Raw genomic sequence first — 16,965 nt, 5'->3', positions numbered from 1 at the left:
ATATTTTTAGCAAAGACTTGCAGGGCAAAAGGCTGCTCACAGTTATCTCCGGATCTAGGCCCAGTGATTCCTCAGTATCTTCTCACTTCATTAATGATTTTAAGATGTTTTTATATGTGATCTCATTTCTTTTTTTTTTTTTTTCCTTTTTTTTGAGACCGAGTTTCACTCTTGTTGCCCAGGCTGGAGTGTAATGGTACGATCTCAGCTCACCACGACCTCCGCCTATAGGGTTCAAGTGATTCTCCTGCCTCACCTTCCCGAGTAGCTGGAATTACAGGCATGCGCCACCACGCCTGGTTAGTTTTGTATTTTTAGTAGAGACGGGGTTTCTCCATGTTGGTCAGGCTGGTCTCAAACTCCCGACCTCAGGTGATCCGCTTGCCTTGGCCTCCCAAGATCTCATTTCTTAATTACTTCAATGGGAAGGTTGGTACCAATCTATCAGTATTGGATATAAAAAACTGAAATTTTAACCATGTACTTTAAAAATTTATGCCACTTACATGTATTACTCATTCAAAAATGTGGAAACTATTTTGAAAATAAAGTGGAAATGGGCATTTTATATATTTCTGGTGAGAGTATACATTACTTACTACAATCTTTTTGGAAAGCAACCTGGAAATGTGTACCCAAACTCAAAAAGCCCATTCTATTTGAGGGGGGAAAGGGGAACCAAATGTACATCAATAGGGGAATGACTGAATGAGTTGTGGCATATTTATACATCATTATTCCACTTAAATGTAAATATTCCATGGGGAAAATGACTTCAGCTAAAGTAAATGAAGCAACTGTCACACTTTAATGTGAGCTAGTTTAAAAGGCATTTGAATTATGGGCCAAGAAAGACAGAGTCAGTCCTGGAATGAACTGAAGCAAGGTAAGACTAATTTCTGAGTATAGCCCTACTTAAAATTTCCAAAATTTAGCTTTATTTGGGTATTAGTATCTACAAAGTTGTCATATGGTAAGCAATTGCATCCTTAAAAGAAAAAGCAATTTATTGGTACTCTAGACCATCAGGGAAAATACTGAAAAGGTGACTTTATTTAAAACAAATGTCACCTGAAAGAAATGTACTAGAGTCTAAATCTTCATAGGCAGACGACCTGTGGCATGGGTAATGCTCACTCTACTCACGTTGTTTGGTGACCAGTACCACATTCCTGCAGAGTGTTGTCAGAGCCAAGTTTCAGGACATACTCATGTCTGCAGTAATAAAGGGGGTAGGAGAAACCATAATACCAGCATTTTCCATGTATTAGTGTGGTTAAAATAGTTTCTGCAAAAGGACTCATGTAACAGTCCATTAAACCACAAAATTTTAGAGCAGGAACCTCAGAAATTATAAAATTTGGTTTTCTGCAACCATGTCAATTTCATTATGGTAATTACTGGTATTCCTCAATGTTGTTACTTTAAGAGTTACTTCTTTTTTTGATTGTTTGTATTCTTTTTAAAAGTTATTCTTTTCTGATGTGATTATATAAAGCTCAAAACACTATAAAAATATAAAAGTACATAGTAAAAGTCTCCCCATAATTATTGTTAATATTTTGTTGTTTATTCCTTCCAATTTGTTCTGTAGTAAAATGCTAAATTACATACCTCAAAAGAAGGTAATATCATAATACATGTAGTTTTGAAAATCTCTTTATTCCTGGTGTAGTGTGGACAACTATGCCGAGTGGTATTAATGGAGTTACTTCTGTTTCTCCAAATAGCTTTATGGTAAGTCTGCATTGTAGTCTATCAATACACAACTGGGTTAACACTTTTTTCTTAATCTATGGTTACAATTCTTCAGAGTACTTCCTTGAAGGCATACTTTTGTACAGAAAGAGGTGTTTCTACGATGGGTTCCTCGAAGTGAAATGCGAGGATAGACAGTATAGCTACTGTTCAGCTGTCCTCAGGAATAGGAGAGCTTCTGTTTTCCCTACACACTGGCCAACACAGCATATCATCAACACTATCCCCCCACAAAACCAGTGTATGTATTTCAAATCAGGCCATGATTTTTGATTAGTAGTGGTCTTCAAGCTTGACTGAGCACTGACATTATTATTTGGGTAATTTTTCTACCCCCAAAGTTTTGTCATTAACATTTCACTATGATAATGAAAAAATAATCTTCCTGTTTTGATTTACTTTTCTTGACTATTACTGAGGTTGAGAAATTATTCTTCTGTTTATCGACCACTGACATTTCCTCTTCTCTACACTGACTCTTTAATGGTATTTGCCCATTGGTGTACTCATTTTTTTCTTATTTGTAATGATCCTTTGAGAAAAATTAATTTCTTTCAGGATTTTAGAGACATTTATCCATTATCTTCTTGTTTTTACATTTCCTATCAACAGTCTCAAGTCATTTTAATCCAGATCCTCTGATTTATTTTTGTCTCTGCAAGTATACAGGATCTTCTCTTTGTCCCCAGTATTCTTACTTTTCCAAATTAAGTGCCTTGATATCAGTCTAATTTCATATATTATGCTGAACTGGGCCCTTTCATATTGAAAATCCATGTCCTTCAATTCTGGGACATTTTATTGAATTGTTTCTTCATTGATTTACATCAATTTCTGTCTTTTTTTTCTAGAACTCCTAACTAGATACTGAACTTACTTGTCCGGTCCTTTTTCTGTTCTGTTTTCCATCTACCTTTTTGCCTTTCAGCCTTATTTTTTAGAAGACTTCTTTAATTTTATTTCTTAATATGATTGGTGAGTTTCTCGTGCTTGTTATCAAGTTTTTATTCTCTAAAGTTCTTTTCTTTTCTGATGTGCATATGTATTTTGGAGGGGAGGGTTTTCTAATTTTAATGTTAGAATCTTCCCATATGTTTGGTGATCCTGAGCTATTTGCTCAAAATTAAGAATATGCGATTTAGCTGGGTACAGAGGCTCACGCCTGTAATCCCAGCACTTTGGGAGGCTGAAGTGGGCAGATCGCCTGAGGTCAGGAATTCGAGACTAGCCTGGTCAACATGGTGAAACCCCATCTCTGGTAACAATACAAAAATTAGCTGGGTGTGGTGGTGCATGCTTATAATCCCAGCTACTCGGGAGACTGAAGCACAAGAATCATTTGAACTCGGGGAGGTGGAGGTTGCAGTGAGCTGAGATTGAGCCACTGCACTCCAGCATGGGTGACAGAATAAGACTCTGTCTCAGAAAAAAAAAGAAAATGGTATGAAAACATTGACTAAAAGCTCTGAACATATGGGTGGAGCTTGTCAAGTTTGTGCTTGTAACTGGGTTACATTATCAGCTAGTTTGGATTCTACCATGGCTCCACCCATCTCATTGTCCAGCTACTCTAGGTCAAGTGGACAAACAGGTTCTAATGTGTTTTGCTAATATTAGATATTTAGAATCATGGAAACATTGGTAGGATCGGGGTCATCTTCCCTACTACTTTTGCATGCTTTCCCAACCAAACTTATTGTTCTCAGGATCTGTGATTTCCAAACCTGGAACACCCACAAGGCTATTGTCTCCCACATGTTTTCAGCTGTGGTGTCTTCCTTCAGAAGGAGCCAGTGATTTGTCTGAAGAGTGGGTGCAAGACCCAGAAGACTGCCCAAGGGGGTAACAGTTTCACCTAGTGGAATGTGGTGTGTTTTATTTTTGGTTTTTCAAACACACACATTTATGAGTTTTTGTTTACAAACTTAATAAATCCCTTGTCTCTTGGCTCTTTGTTTCTCTGAAATTCCTTGAATCTTCTCTTCTTTTCTCCCCCAACTTTTTTATTTGGAGACAAGGTCTTGCTCTGTTGCCCAGGCTGGAGTGCAATGGTGTGATCTCGGCTCACTGCAATCTCCAACTCCTGGGTTGAAGTGATTCTCCTACCTCAGCCTCCTGACAAACTGGGACTATAGGCATGCACCACTATGACTGGCTAATTTTTGTATTTTTAGTAGAGATGGCCATGTTGGCCAGGCTGGTCTTGAATTCCTGACCTCAGGTGATCCACCTGTCTTGGCATCCCAAATGCTGGGATTTCTGATGTAAGCCACTGTGCCCAGCCAGTTTTACATTTTTTTAAATAACTATCGTTTCCTTTATTTTTAGGAAGTTGAGTGGCTCATATATTTAGTCCCTTATCTTGATTCAGTCTATCTAGGTCATTTTACAAAATCCTGATTCAATCTAGCCAGGTCATTTAAACAAATATTTAGCTCCTGTTTGCCAAATAATTTAGACCCCTGAAATAAGGCTATAAGAATTTAAGGCTGAGTGTGGTGGCTCACACCTGTAATCCCAGTGCTTTGGGAGGCCGAGGTGGGTGGATCCCCTGAAGTGAAGAGTTTGAGATCAGCCTGGCCAACATGGTGAAATCTCATCTCTACTAAAAAGAAAAAAAAATACAAAAATTAGTCTGGCGTGGTGGTGGGCCCCTCTAATCCCAGCTAGTTGGGAGGCTGAAGCAGGAGAATCACTTGAAACGAAGAGACAGAGTGAGCCAAGATCGCCCTATTGCACTCCAGCCTGGGAAACAGAGCAAAAATTTTGTTTCAAAAAAAAAAAGAATTTGAAAAATAGTTCCAAAATTACCTAGTCTAGGAAACGCATTGAGTTAGGTCCTTCATATATGTTATTACTTTTATTTTCAGAAAATTTTGAAAGGTATCACTCTAGTTTAACAGAAGAGTAAACTTTAATCAGAAATATGAAGTAACTTACTCAAGATCCCTCATAAGCAGCAGGGTTGTGCTTGGAATCCTGATCTCTCTCTAACTTCTCATTTGCAGATGAAGAAACTGAGGCCAAAGTACATAACTAATTTGCCAGAGTAATAGGTAATTAGGAGCCACACAGCTCCCTTTCACATTTTCATTATTTCATGGTAGGAAGTTACATAATTTCCACTGACATTAATACATAACTATTTTTTTGTTGTTTTGTTAATATTGTGTGTGAGATCAAGGTGGGTGGGCAGATGAGAAAGTTAAATATTATTAACCCAATTTAAAAGAGACTTCATACAGATATATACAGCCTCTAGCCGACAAGGATATCATCCCTATAGTCTGATAAAGCTCAAGTGACATCATGCTGGCTAGTATAAACTTGTTAACATTTTTAATGCAAATAGCCTATGAAAACCACAGATTTCTTAATCAAGCTCAGTTTTATGCTTCCAACTCTGCTTTTTCAGTCTACAAACAAAATGCTCTTCCCCCACACCCACTGCTGTTTTCCACTTTTCTTATGATTAAAAAAAAATATTTCCCTTGGTAACCATTTTCCCTGGTTACTTTCTTGGCTGATTTTCTACACAAAGAACTGAAAGGCATTTATCCCCAAGGGAGGCAGTTATTTTAGATTTTACTAAGAAGTCAGCAAATGTTTTTCACCATTCCCTTCTGTCCTTTCTTTGTTTTAAAGAAAGCTCTGATTTTGTTTCATTTTCAGCTGGAGACTTAAATGACACCAAGCAAAGCCTACTTAGTTTAGATTTCCAGGTAAAAAAGTTTTAAATTTCAAGTTTCTACTTAGCATGTGGAATGGTTTTAATATTTGGGTATTTTATTTTGCAAATACGTTTAACTCTTGAGTAAATTAGCTCGTTACTAATAGATTTTTAAAGTTCAAAGTATGCATTATTCTGTTTGTTTTTTTTCAGGATGTACTTCCCAAGTATTTCAAACTTTGTAGACTTAGCATTACATTATTTTTATATGTTTAGGTGGAATTATGTGTTCAACAGAAGTATAAATTGGTTTGAAAATTTCATTGTTAATTTTTATGTCCTAAAAGAGCATAAATAATTCAAAATATTTTTCATTTTAAACCTGTTGAATGAAGTGAAAAGAGATAATACACATCTCATGGCTTCATGTAGATGTTTAAAATTCTAAATTAATATTTTTAAAGTTTACTTAAGACAACTGTTGAAAAATTTTAAAGGAAGAAAAATAAGTTAATCAAGGTTTATAAATAATATTTAATGTTGGGATAAACACAATAAGTGCTAGAAGGAAAAAAGAATTACTTGATAAAAATGATACTATGATTGGAATCCCAGAAAATTTACCTCTAGGAAGACATACACTCAATTATGAAGTTGTTTATGAAAGCAAATATTAAGTGCAAAGCAAAATTCTGTAAATCAATAAAAATAACGAAGGCCTAAGTATTAATAGTAAAATTAGTAATTGAGAGACCATTTTAAACACTGTAGTGAGACTGTTCAAATACTGATCTTGTCAAAATTAAAATATCTCTGTAAATTTATTTCTGTACATATCTGTTTAGATTTCTAGGTAAGTAAAAGTGAGTGAATCTGGGGAGAAAAAAGAAAGAGAAGTGGTTTCTAGCATGAGGGTACTGGGAGAGAGGGGTATGCTCAGCCTAGCCACAGCTGGCACATACACTCCTAAGCACTCAATCAGGCAATGCCCCATAAGTGAGTGCTTACAGGAGGCCCCAGGAGAGCAGGATGTCTAACCCTCATGCGAGTTTAAGTCTAGAGCCCTGAGGTCTAGGCCCTGACTCCTCACAGCAGGATGGAGGGTCTGCACATAGGATTATTATAGCAATAAAATTTCAATGTATACATTTCATGCACCGCACAGGACTTACGATATCCATTGGAGCCCACTTGCCCTGCCACTCAGCAAAGTCTAGTTTCACCTTGTCTCTCAGTTCAGGTTTTCATAATGCTTTCCCCTGCTGTTATTGTTATTCCCTTTCAACATACTACTTTGCTCTCTGAATTGACTTTTATGATTTCAGGTGCCAATCAGCTAATGGATTTGCTCCCTCTTTACATGCTGCATGTTATTTTTTCTAAAACTAAAGATTGCAAAAGATTATTCAAATATAGTTTCATTTCAATGACCTATAGTAATGGTTTTCAAATGACTGCAGCAATTAATCTGTGTGTGTGTGTGTGTGTATGTATGTGTGTGTATGTATGTATGTGTATATATATATATATATATATATATATATATATATACTGAAGAAAGGTTTGTATGCTGACATGAAGATACTTTGGAGACTGCTATTTGTTGAACAAAGGTGATGTGGCAAGTCAGACTATGAACTAAGTGAAATCTGACTAGAGGAAGATGATTCTGGCAGATGAAGTTATAAAAAGAACTACTGAAATTCAAAAGGGCAAACTGAGCAGACATTGTACCCTCTCCCCTTCTCACTAAATCCCTTGAAATAATATAAGTTATATTACAAACAAATAAATACACGAATATACAGCTACGCTGGGAAATAAAAAGGGAAGCTCCTGGAAGGACAGACACTTTGAGGAGTCTTTCACAGACAAAGGAAAGATAGGAATGAATTTAAAGAGGGAAAATGTATATTTGAACAGTCATGAAAGAAAACAGAATAAAGAGAGCTTGTATAGGAAAAAAGAAGTTTTTAGTTTAAAAGATCCTGGTGGCCAGGAGTGATGGCTCACACCTGTAATCCCAGCACTTTGGGAGGCCAAAGTGGGTGGATCACTTGAGGTCAGGAGTGCAAGACCAGCCTGGTCAACACGGTGAAACCCTGTCTCTACTAAAAATACAAAAATTAGCCAGGTGTGATGGTGGGCACCCATAACTCCAGCTACTTGGGAGGCTTACACAGGAGAATCGCTTGAACCCAGGAGGCAGAGGTTGCAGTGAGCCAAGATCGTGCCATTGCATTCCCACTTGGGCAATAAGAGTGAAGCCCTGTCTCAAAAAAAAAAAAAAAAATCCCCCCAAAAAATCCCCAAAAGGATACATTAAACAATAACAACCTATACCAAGGTACATTCTTTACTGAGGTAAAACTTCTGAGTATCAAAGATATGTTGAAAATTTGAAAAAAATTTCTATAGGAAAAAAAGATTTCTTACAAGGGGATAAGAATCAGATTCAAGTCAAATTTCTCATCAGCAACACTAAATATAAGAAAATAATGGACCTGTGAAGTATTAAAGAAAAATGATTAGAATGATTTTGAAACCATAATTCTGTTTCTAATTAAACAATGGTATTTTCAGATCTTTATTAAGAGCACAAAACTACAACTTACAACATTCTATGAGAAAAGGAGGATATATTTATTCAAGAAATAAAAGGAATCTGAGGGAGCTTCTCCTGATAATGGCAGACAAGGCAAGTTAGATCATTAGACCTGCTGAGAATAAATAGAAAAGGTAAGAAAAACAACAGGGCCAACCCAGAGAGGTTTAGAACAGTTTTTCTTCTAGAAACATCTGGGTTCCAGGAGAGGTGGTTGAGAAGATTAGCAGAGCTTTAAAATAGTCTCAAGAGCACAGAGAGAAACAAAAAAATGGAGCCAAGCAAGAAGTGGGGGGTGGTGAGGAAACGTGAAGTGGGTAAAGTCAGCAGGCTTTGGGTTGGACCCACAGCATAATTATTAACTGGATATGATGAAGTCCAGCCTCAAGTCACTCAATATTTGATTCATAATGTCCTTAACTTTATGTGTGAAACAGATGCAAATCCACAAGTATTTTCATATGCAATATCTGGCACTCCATCAAAGGTCATCAGGTATATGAAGGGACAAAATATGGCTAAAAACCTAAAGAAATAACCGACAACAGAAATAGACACATAGAGGATCCAGAAAACCTAGTCTTCAGACACAGACTTTAAAACAAATATTTTTAATATGTTCAAAAATATAAAAGATGAGATTAAAATTTTCAACAAGGAATTGGAAACAGAACATACTGAAAACTTGAAAACTAAAAAAATACAATAAAAGAACAAGGAAGTCAATGGATAAGTTTAATAGCAGATAAAGCACAGGTGAAGAGAGTATTAATGAACTGGAAGATCAGTTCAGAGAATAACCAGGATGAATCATAGAAGTGATAGAAGAACAAAAAACACAAATGAGGGGAAAGTGACATTAAAGACAAAATGAGAAAGCTAATATGCAAGTATCTGTAGTTATACAAAGAATGAAAAAAGGGAAGAGAATGCACTATTTGTATAGTTAAGGGCTGAGAAGTTTCCAAGTGGGACAAACGACATCAGGTCAGAAATTCAAGAAGTGCCATGAATCCCAAACAGGATAAAAACAAGAAAATTACATCTTTGTACACAGAGTGAAACAGCTGAAAACCAAAGACAATGAAAACATCTTAAAAACAGCGAGTAGCACTTTGGGAGGCCAAGGCAGGTGGATCACAAGGTCAAGAGATCGAGACCATACTGGCCAACATGGTGAAACCCTGTCTCTACTAAAAAAATACAAAAATTAGCTGGGCATGGTGGCGCACACATGTAGTCCCAGCTACTTGGGAGGCTGAGGCAGGAGAATTGCTTGAACCCGGGAGGCAGAGATTGCAGTGAGCTGAGATGGTGCCATTGCACTCCAGCCTAGCGCCTGGCGACAGAGCAAGACTCTGTCTTAAAAAAAAAAAAAAAAACAGCGAGGAAAAAAAACACTTTTAAAGGGGAAAAAATTAGATTGAGAGATGATTTCTCAAAAGAAACAATGGAACAAAGACGACGCAAAAATTGTATCTTCAAGCCAGGTATGGTAGTTCACACCTATAATCCCAGCCACTCAAAAGGCTGAGCCAGGAGGATCACTTTAGCCCAGGGAGTTCAAGGCCAGCCTAGGCAACATAGTGAGACCCCATCTCAAAAAAAAAAAAAAAAAAAAAAAAAAAAAAAAAGGCTGAGGCAGGCGGATCACCTGAGGTCAGGAGTTTGAATCAGCCTGGCTAACGTGGTGAAACCCTGTCTCTACTAAAAATACAAAATTAGCCAGGTGTGGCAGGCACCTGTAATCCCAGCTACTTGGGAGCCTGAGGCAGGAGAATCACTTGAACCCGGGAGGTGGAGGTTGCAGTGAGCGAGATGGCACCACTGTACTCCAGCCTGGGCCACAGAGTGAGACTCCATGTCAAAAAAATAAAATAAAATAAAATAAGAAGAAAAGTAGGTGGGAAGAAGGCAACAATAAAATATTGGAAACTAGGAAGCAAATGAGAGTGTAAGGAAAAAATAAACTGTATCTTTAAAATGCTAAAAGAAAACACTTGTCAACCCAGAATATATATCTAACAAATACATCCTTTCAGATTGAAAGTAATATATAAACATTTTCAGGTAAACAAAAAGAAATGATCAACTCACCTGCACAAAAAGAATTATTAAAAGGTGTTCTTCAATCAAAAAGAAAATAATCCTGATAAAAGAATGGAGATATAGGAATGAAGGAAACAAAAATGATAACTATTTAGATAAATCTAAACAAGTGGTTCTCGACTGAGGGGAATTACATTTGGTAATTCCTGGAAACATTTTTGGTTGTCACAACTAGGAGGAAGGTACTAATGACATCTAGTGAGTAGAGGTCACAGATTTCTGATAAATAGCCTATAATATACATGGCAGCTCCCCATAAAAAAACAGAATTATCTGGTCCTAAACATTAATAGTGATGATGAAAAAGTCTGATCTAAATGAATTTTGACAAAATTATAATAATCTTTTGAGAGTTTAAATATATATATATATATATAAATTCAAGAAGGAGATGTGATTTTAAATCAATTTTAATAAATAATTTATTGAAAAAATAAAAAAATATATATAATTAAAACACGGGACTGAAACAGAATATATACTGGGATAAGGTAAACGGAGTTGAAGTTCATCCTGGTTCTTGTATCATCCAGGAAGAGGTAAAGGCACTAATTTATATTAGGACTTTGATACATCAAGGATGTATGTGGTAATCTCTACAAAGAAGAGAATGGCAAAAAGTATATAATTATTAATGAAATAATAAAAACCAAGCAACCAGTTAAAAAGAAAGAAAACAGAAAAAGGAACACAGAACAGGTAGGATAAATAAAAAGCAAATAGAAAGTAGATTTAAACTCAAACATATTAAATTTTACATTAAATATAAACAGCCTAAATATTCCAATTAAAAGACAAAAACTGTTAAATGCATTAAAAAACTCTATGATATGCCACTAATATAAAGTATACTGAAAATATAAAGATATAGAAAGGCTGAAAGCAAAACATATATCTACCAAAAGAACATTAAGCAAAAGAAAGCAACTACATGAAGGAGCAGAAAACCAAGGATCACGTGTTCTCACTTATAAGTAAGAGCTAAACATTGGGTACTCATAGACATAAAGATGGCAACAATAGGCATGAGAGGAAGGCAGGGAGAGGAATAAGGGTTAAAAAATTAAGTGTTGGGTACTATGCTCAGTACCTGGGTGATGGGATCATTCATACCCCAAACTCCAGCATCACACAATATACTCAGGTAACAAACCTGCATACAACCCTCCTGAATCTAAAAAGTCAGAAAAAAAAAAAAAAGCAACTACGTTAATATTAGACAAACTAGATCTTATGGCTAAAGTACTCCCAGAGACACTGAAAGTATCTACCTAATGATACATGCACAAGAAAGATATAACGACTCTAAATTTGTACATACATACAATCATTAGGACAAACAAGGCAAATTATTAGGACAATTAGGACAAACAGGTTGATAGTATTAAAGTCTTTAAAATCCTTATTGATATTCTTTCTACTAATTAAGAAATATTAATTACTTTTTCTTGGCATAAAATGACTACTAATTTTTTTAACAGACTTTTTTTCAGAGCAGTTTTAGATTCATAGCAAACTGAATAGAAAGTGCAGAGTTCTCATATATGCTTCCCCCTCATCAAAATCTCACACCATGGATAAATGTATGCTGACATATCATTATCACCCAAGGTCCATAGTTCACATTAGGATTCACTCTTGTTACTCTGTATTACTGGGTTTTGACAAATTTTTAATGATATATGCCCACCTTTATAGTACTGTCATCCCTTGGTATTCTTGGGGGACTGGTTCCAGGACCCCTCGAGGATACCAAAATCTGAGGCTGCTGAAGTCCCTTATATAAAATGATGTAGTATTTGCATATAATACACACATATCCTCCTGTATACTTTAAGCATCTCTATCTTACTTACACCTAATACATTGTAAAGGGTATGTAAATAGTTGTTATACTCTATTTTTTTTTTTTTTTTTTTTTTTTTTGAGACGGAGTCTCGCTCTTGTTACCCAGGCTGGAGTGCAATGGCGCGATCTCGGCTCACCGCAACCTCCGCCTCCTGGGTTCAGGCAATTCTCCTGCCTCAGCCTCCTGAGTAGCTGGGATTACAGGCACGCACCACCATGCCCAGCTAATTTTTTTTGTATTAGTAGAGACGGGGTTTCACAATGTTGACCAGGATGGTCTCGATCTCTCGACCTCGTGATCCACCCGCCTCGGCCTCCCAAAGTGCTGGGATTACAGGCTTGAGCCACCGCGCCCGGCCTAATAGTTGTTATACTCTATTATTTAGGGAACAATGACAAGAAAAAAAGTCTGAATATGTTCAGCACAAATGCAACATAGGCCTAACTACATTTTTCACTCACAGTTGGTCGAATCCACAGATGCATAACCTGTGATATAAAGGGCTAACTGTACTGTATCAGAAGAGTTTCACTGCCCTAAAAATCCTCTGTGTTCCACCCGTTCGTCCCTCCCCACCCCAAATCCTGGCAACCACTATTCTTTTATAGTTTGCATAGTTTTGCCCTTTCTAGAATGTCATAGAGTTGAAATCATACATATGTCATCTCAGGTTGGCTTCTTTCATTTAGTTATATGTTATATGCATTTAAGGTTTCTCCATGTTTTTTCATGGCTTGACTGTTCGTTTCTTTTTGGTGCTGAATAATATTCCATTGTCTGAATATACCATAGTTTGTTTATCCAATCACCTATTGAAGAACATTTTTGTTGCTTCTAAGTTTTGGCAATTATGAATGAAGCTGCTATACATATCTCTGTGCAGGTTTTTGTGTGGACATAGATTTTCATCTCATTTGGGTAAATACCAAGGGGCATGATTGCTGGCTTGTATGGCAAGAGTATGCTTAGTTTTATAAGAAACTGCCAAAATGTCTTCTAATGTGGCTGTACAATTTTGCATTCCCACCAATATTGAATGAGACTTATAGTTGCTCCCCACACTCACCAGTACTGGGTGTTGTCAGTGTTTTGGATTTTAGACGTTTAATATGTATGTAGAGGCGTCTCATTTTAATTTGTAATCTACTATTTTTGAAACGAGTATTTGGGATATAATTGTTGAAATTTTGGATGATAATTGTGGATTTGTCTTTTTTTTTTTTTTTTTTTTTGCAGTTTTTGAAAAGAAGTTCACCAATTATTTTTGGTAATGTCTAAACTGCTATTCACCCCTTGTCATGTATTTTTTCTCTCTCACACTGCAGTTTTCAACTTTAAAAGTCTGATTTTGGGCCGGGCGTAGGGGCTCACGCCTGTAATCCCAATGCCTTGGGAGGCCAAGGCAGGCGAATTGCCTGAGCTCAGGAGTTCACAAACAGCCTGGGTAACACAGTGAAACTCCGTCTCTACTAAAATACAAAAACATTAGTCGGGCGTGGTGGTGAGCACCTGTAGTCCCAGCTACTCAGGAGGCTGAGGCAGGAGAATTGCTTGAACCTGGAAGGGGGAGGTTGCAGTGAGCCGAGATCATGCCACTGTACTTTAGCTTGGGCGACAGAGCAAGACTCCATCTCAAAAAAAAAAAAAAAAAAAGTTTGATTTGGGTTTTTAAAAAATATCTTCTATGTTTCTACATTACATGGTTAATCTTTCTTCTAACTTCTTGAACATATAGAAATATAGGTATAATTATTTTTAAAGACCTACTTAATTAGTATATCAGCAATGTTATTTCTGAATCGGTTTCAATAAATTGATTATTCTCATTATGGGTCAACATTTCCTGTTTCTTTGTGTGCCTGGTAAATTTACATTGGATCCTAAAACATTTGTTGGGTCCTCTGAGACACTGTCAAGTTATTGTACACAGTTTTTTTTTTTTTTTTTCCCAGAAAGGCTTGCTTTTAAACTTTATTAAATGGATCACAGAAGCCTTTAGTCTAGGGCTAATTATTTTCCTCTACTGAGCTAATGCTTTTCTGAGTACTCTACCAGATGTGCTGTGAATTGTAAGGTCTTCCAGTCTGACTGGTGGAACACAAACTCTTCCTGGTCTTTTTTAAATTCCAGAGATTTTTGTTGTTGTTGTTCCTTTGTTTTTTTAGGTTAGTTCTTTTCCCATTCTGAAGTATTAATAGTTTACTTACACACACTTGCTATCCAGTACTCAGTAGACTTCACATCTCTGAAAGGGTTTCTCTGGGTTAGCTCTCACCTCTCTGTACTCTGCCCTAAGAACACTAGTCTCTTTGGTGTCTTCAGATTCCCAGCTCTGTCTTTTCAACTCAAGGAGACTGCTGGACTCTGCCTAGGTTCCCCTCCCTGCCTGGAAACTCCTTCTAGGGAGTAAGCAGGTCAATCACAGGTCTCTTCGGGCATTTGATTTGCATCTCCCTCAGGGATCACTGTCCTGGACTGTTCTTTGTTTAATGTTTGGAAAATGCTTCTTATAAATGGTCCTATTTTTAAGTTATTTCAGGTGGGAAGGTATATGCTGTTCCTGTTACTCCATGTTGGCTAGGAGTCAGATCTGATAAGCTTTGTCATAATACTGGTGTAATGGCTGAATGGTTCTCTAGGATGCGACCATGATGTGACTTCACAGACTCTCCAAAAGTCTGTGAAGTTACATCATGGTCAGGGCCGAGCGCGGTGGCTCATACCTGTAATGCCAGCACTTTGGGAGGCCGAGGCGGGTGGATCACGAGGTCAAGAGATCAAGACCATCCTGGTCAACATGGTGAAACCCCTTCTCTACTAAAAATACAAAAAATTAGCTGGGCATGGTGGCACGTGCCTGTAATCCCAGCTACTCAGGAGGCTGAGGCAGGAGAATTGCCTGAACCCAGGAGGCGGAGGTTGCGGTGAGCCGAGATCGCGCCATTGCATTCTGTAACAAGAGCGAAACTCCGTCTCAAAAAAAAAAAAAAGTTACATCATGGTCGCATTCTAGAGAATCATTCTACTTCATGGAACCACTCTGGTTACTAGTTGTCAAACTAGTAGGAATGTTATGGCAATACAGGTAAGGTGATCTGCATAAAACCATGCTCATTTTCTTGGCCTCCAGGTGATATACAGTTTGCAGAATGTCAAAAATAGGTCAGTTAGTGACATTTGTACCTAGGCCAAGAACCCAGGGTGGCAACCATATGTTTGCTACTACTGATATAGGTTTCTACTAAGAAATAATCACAATATCTGCCAAGACATAGCACTCATCACCCTGCATTTCCTAAACATTTGGGCAACAGACAGACACGGTGGCTTGAGGAAGGCATGCATTACCCTGAGCTCACGCTCATGGTTTTCATTTTAGATACCGTTAGAATTTCCCACAGCCTGTCTTATGTTGTGAAGCAGACTTCTAAAATAGTAGCATCTGGATGTCAACATATTCAGTCATATGTCACTTAGCAAGAGGGATGCATTCTGAGAAATGTGATGTTAGATGATTTTGTCGTACATTATAAAGTGTACTTACACAAACCTAGATGGGACAACTTATATACACCTAGGCTATATGGTAGAGCCTATTGCTCCTAGGCTACAAACCTGTACAGCATGTGACTGTACTGAAAATTATAGGCAACTGGAAAACAATGGTATTTGTGTATCTAAACATATCTAAAGCCAGGTGTGGGGGCTCATGCCTGTAATCCTATGGAAGGCTATGGTGGGTGAATCACTTGATCTCAGGAGTTTGAGACTAGCCTGGGCAACATAGTGAGATCTTGTCTCTACAAAAAATATAAAAATTAGCTGGGCATGGTGACATGCACCTGTAGTCCCAGCTACTTGGGAGGCAGAGGTGCGAAGCTGGCTTGAGCCCAGGGGGCAGAGGTTGCAGTAAACTGAGATGACTCCACTGCACTCCAGCCTGGGTGACAGAGCCAGACTTGTCTCTAAATAAATAAAAAAATAAACATACGTAAATATAGGAAAGGTATGGTAAGAATATGGTCTAAAAGAATAAAAAGATGGTATACTGTATAGGGTACTTACCATGAATGGAGCTTGTAGGACCGGAAGTTGCTCTGAGTGAGACAGTGAATGAGTGTGAAAGCCTAGGACATTACTACACATTACTATACATTTTATAAACACTGTACACTAGTGTGTGTGTAGTGTAGTAAGACCACACTAGATTTATAAAAAAGTATTTTTTTATTTCTTCAATAATGAATTAGCCTTAGTTTATTTTAATTCAACTTTATGTACTTTTTATTTTTTTTAAAAAAATCTTTGACTCTTTTGTAATAACATTCCTTTTTTTTCTTTGTCTAAAGTCTTCTTGATGTTTTAAATCTTTTCAAAAAACCAACTTTTCATTTCATTCATCTTTTCTGTAGTTTTTTTTTTTTTTTTTAATTTCTGCTCTGATCTTTACTGTTTCATTTTTTCCACTAATTTTGGGTTTGGTTTGCTCTTGCTTTTCTAGTTCTTTAAGGTGCATTATTAAGTTGTTTACATGAAGTTTTTCTACTTGTTAATGTAGGTGTTTATTGCTACAAACTTCTCTCTTAATACTGCTTTTGCTGTATCCTATAGGTTTTGGTGTGCTATGTTTTCATTTTCAAGTGTTTCAAGAATTTCAAAAATTTCCTTCTTAGTAACACTTGGCTTAAAACACAAATACATTGTACAGTGGTACAAAAATATTTTCTTTCTTTATAGCCTAATTCTATAAGCTTTTTTTCTATTTGTATTTTTTAACTTTTCAAACATTTTTGTGAAAAACTGAGACAAACATGCATTAGCCTAGGCCTACACTGGGTCAGGATCATCAATATCACTGTCTTCCACCTCCACATCTTGTCCCACTAGAAGGTCTTCATGGGAAATAATGCTCATGATAACAATGCCTTCTTCTGAAATACCTCCTCAAGGACCCACCTCAGGCTGCTGTATAGT

The 16,965-nt window shown here is 37.0% G+C and overlaps 2 protein-coding genes across 6 annotated transcripts in view; one reads left to right on the top strand and one right to left on the bottom strand.

The window, feature by feature from the left end:
* The window catches only part of CENPP (centromere protein P), a 282,767-nt gene that overhangs the window by 65,682 nt on the left and 200,120 nt on the right, over positions 1-16,965 (bottom strand). The window lies entirely within an intron of this gene.
* The window catches only part of ECM2 (extracellular matrix protein 2), a 42,811-nt gene continuing 31,180 nt past the window's right edge, over positions 5,335-16,965 (top strand). For all 4 annotated transcript variants that reach the window (XM_021674251.2, XM_064361568.1, XM_064361566.1 and 1 more), the window contains exon 1: positions 5,335-5,480. The gene's annotated coding sequence lies outside the window, so the exon portion shown is untranslated. The remainder of the gene's footprint in view (positions 5,481-16,965) is intronic.

The sequence above is a fragment of the Aotus nancymaae genome, unplaced genomic scaffold (assembly GCF_030222135.1).
Source record: "Aotus nancymaae isolate 86718 unplaced genomic scaffold, 86718_ANA_hifiasm-v0.15.2.pri h1tg000041l, whole genome shotgun sequence".
NCBI classification, from domain to species: domain Eukaryota; kingdom Metazoa; phylum Chordata; class Mammalia; order Primates; family Aotidae; genus Aotus; species Aotus nancymaae.
This window is presented reverse-complemented; position numbering and strand designations above follow the sequence as displayed.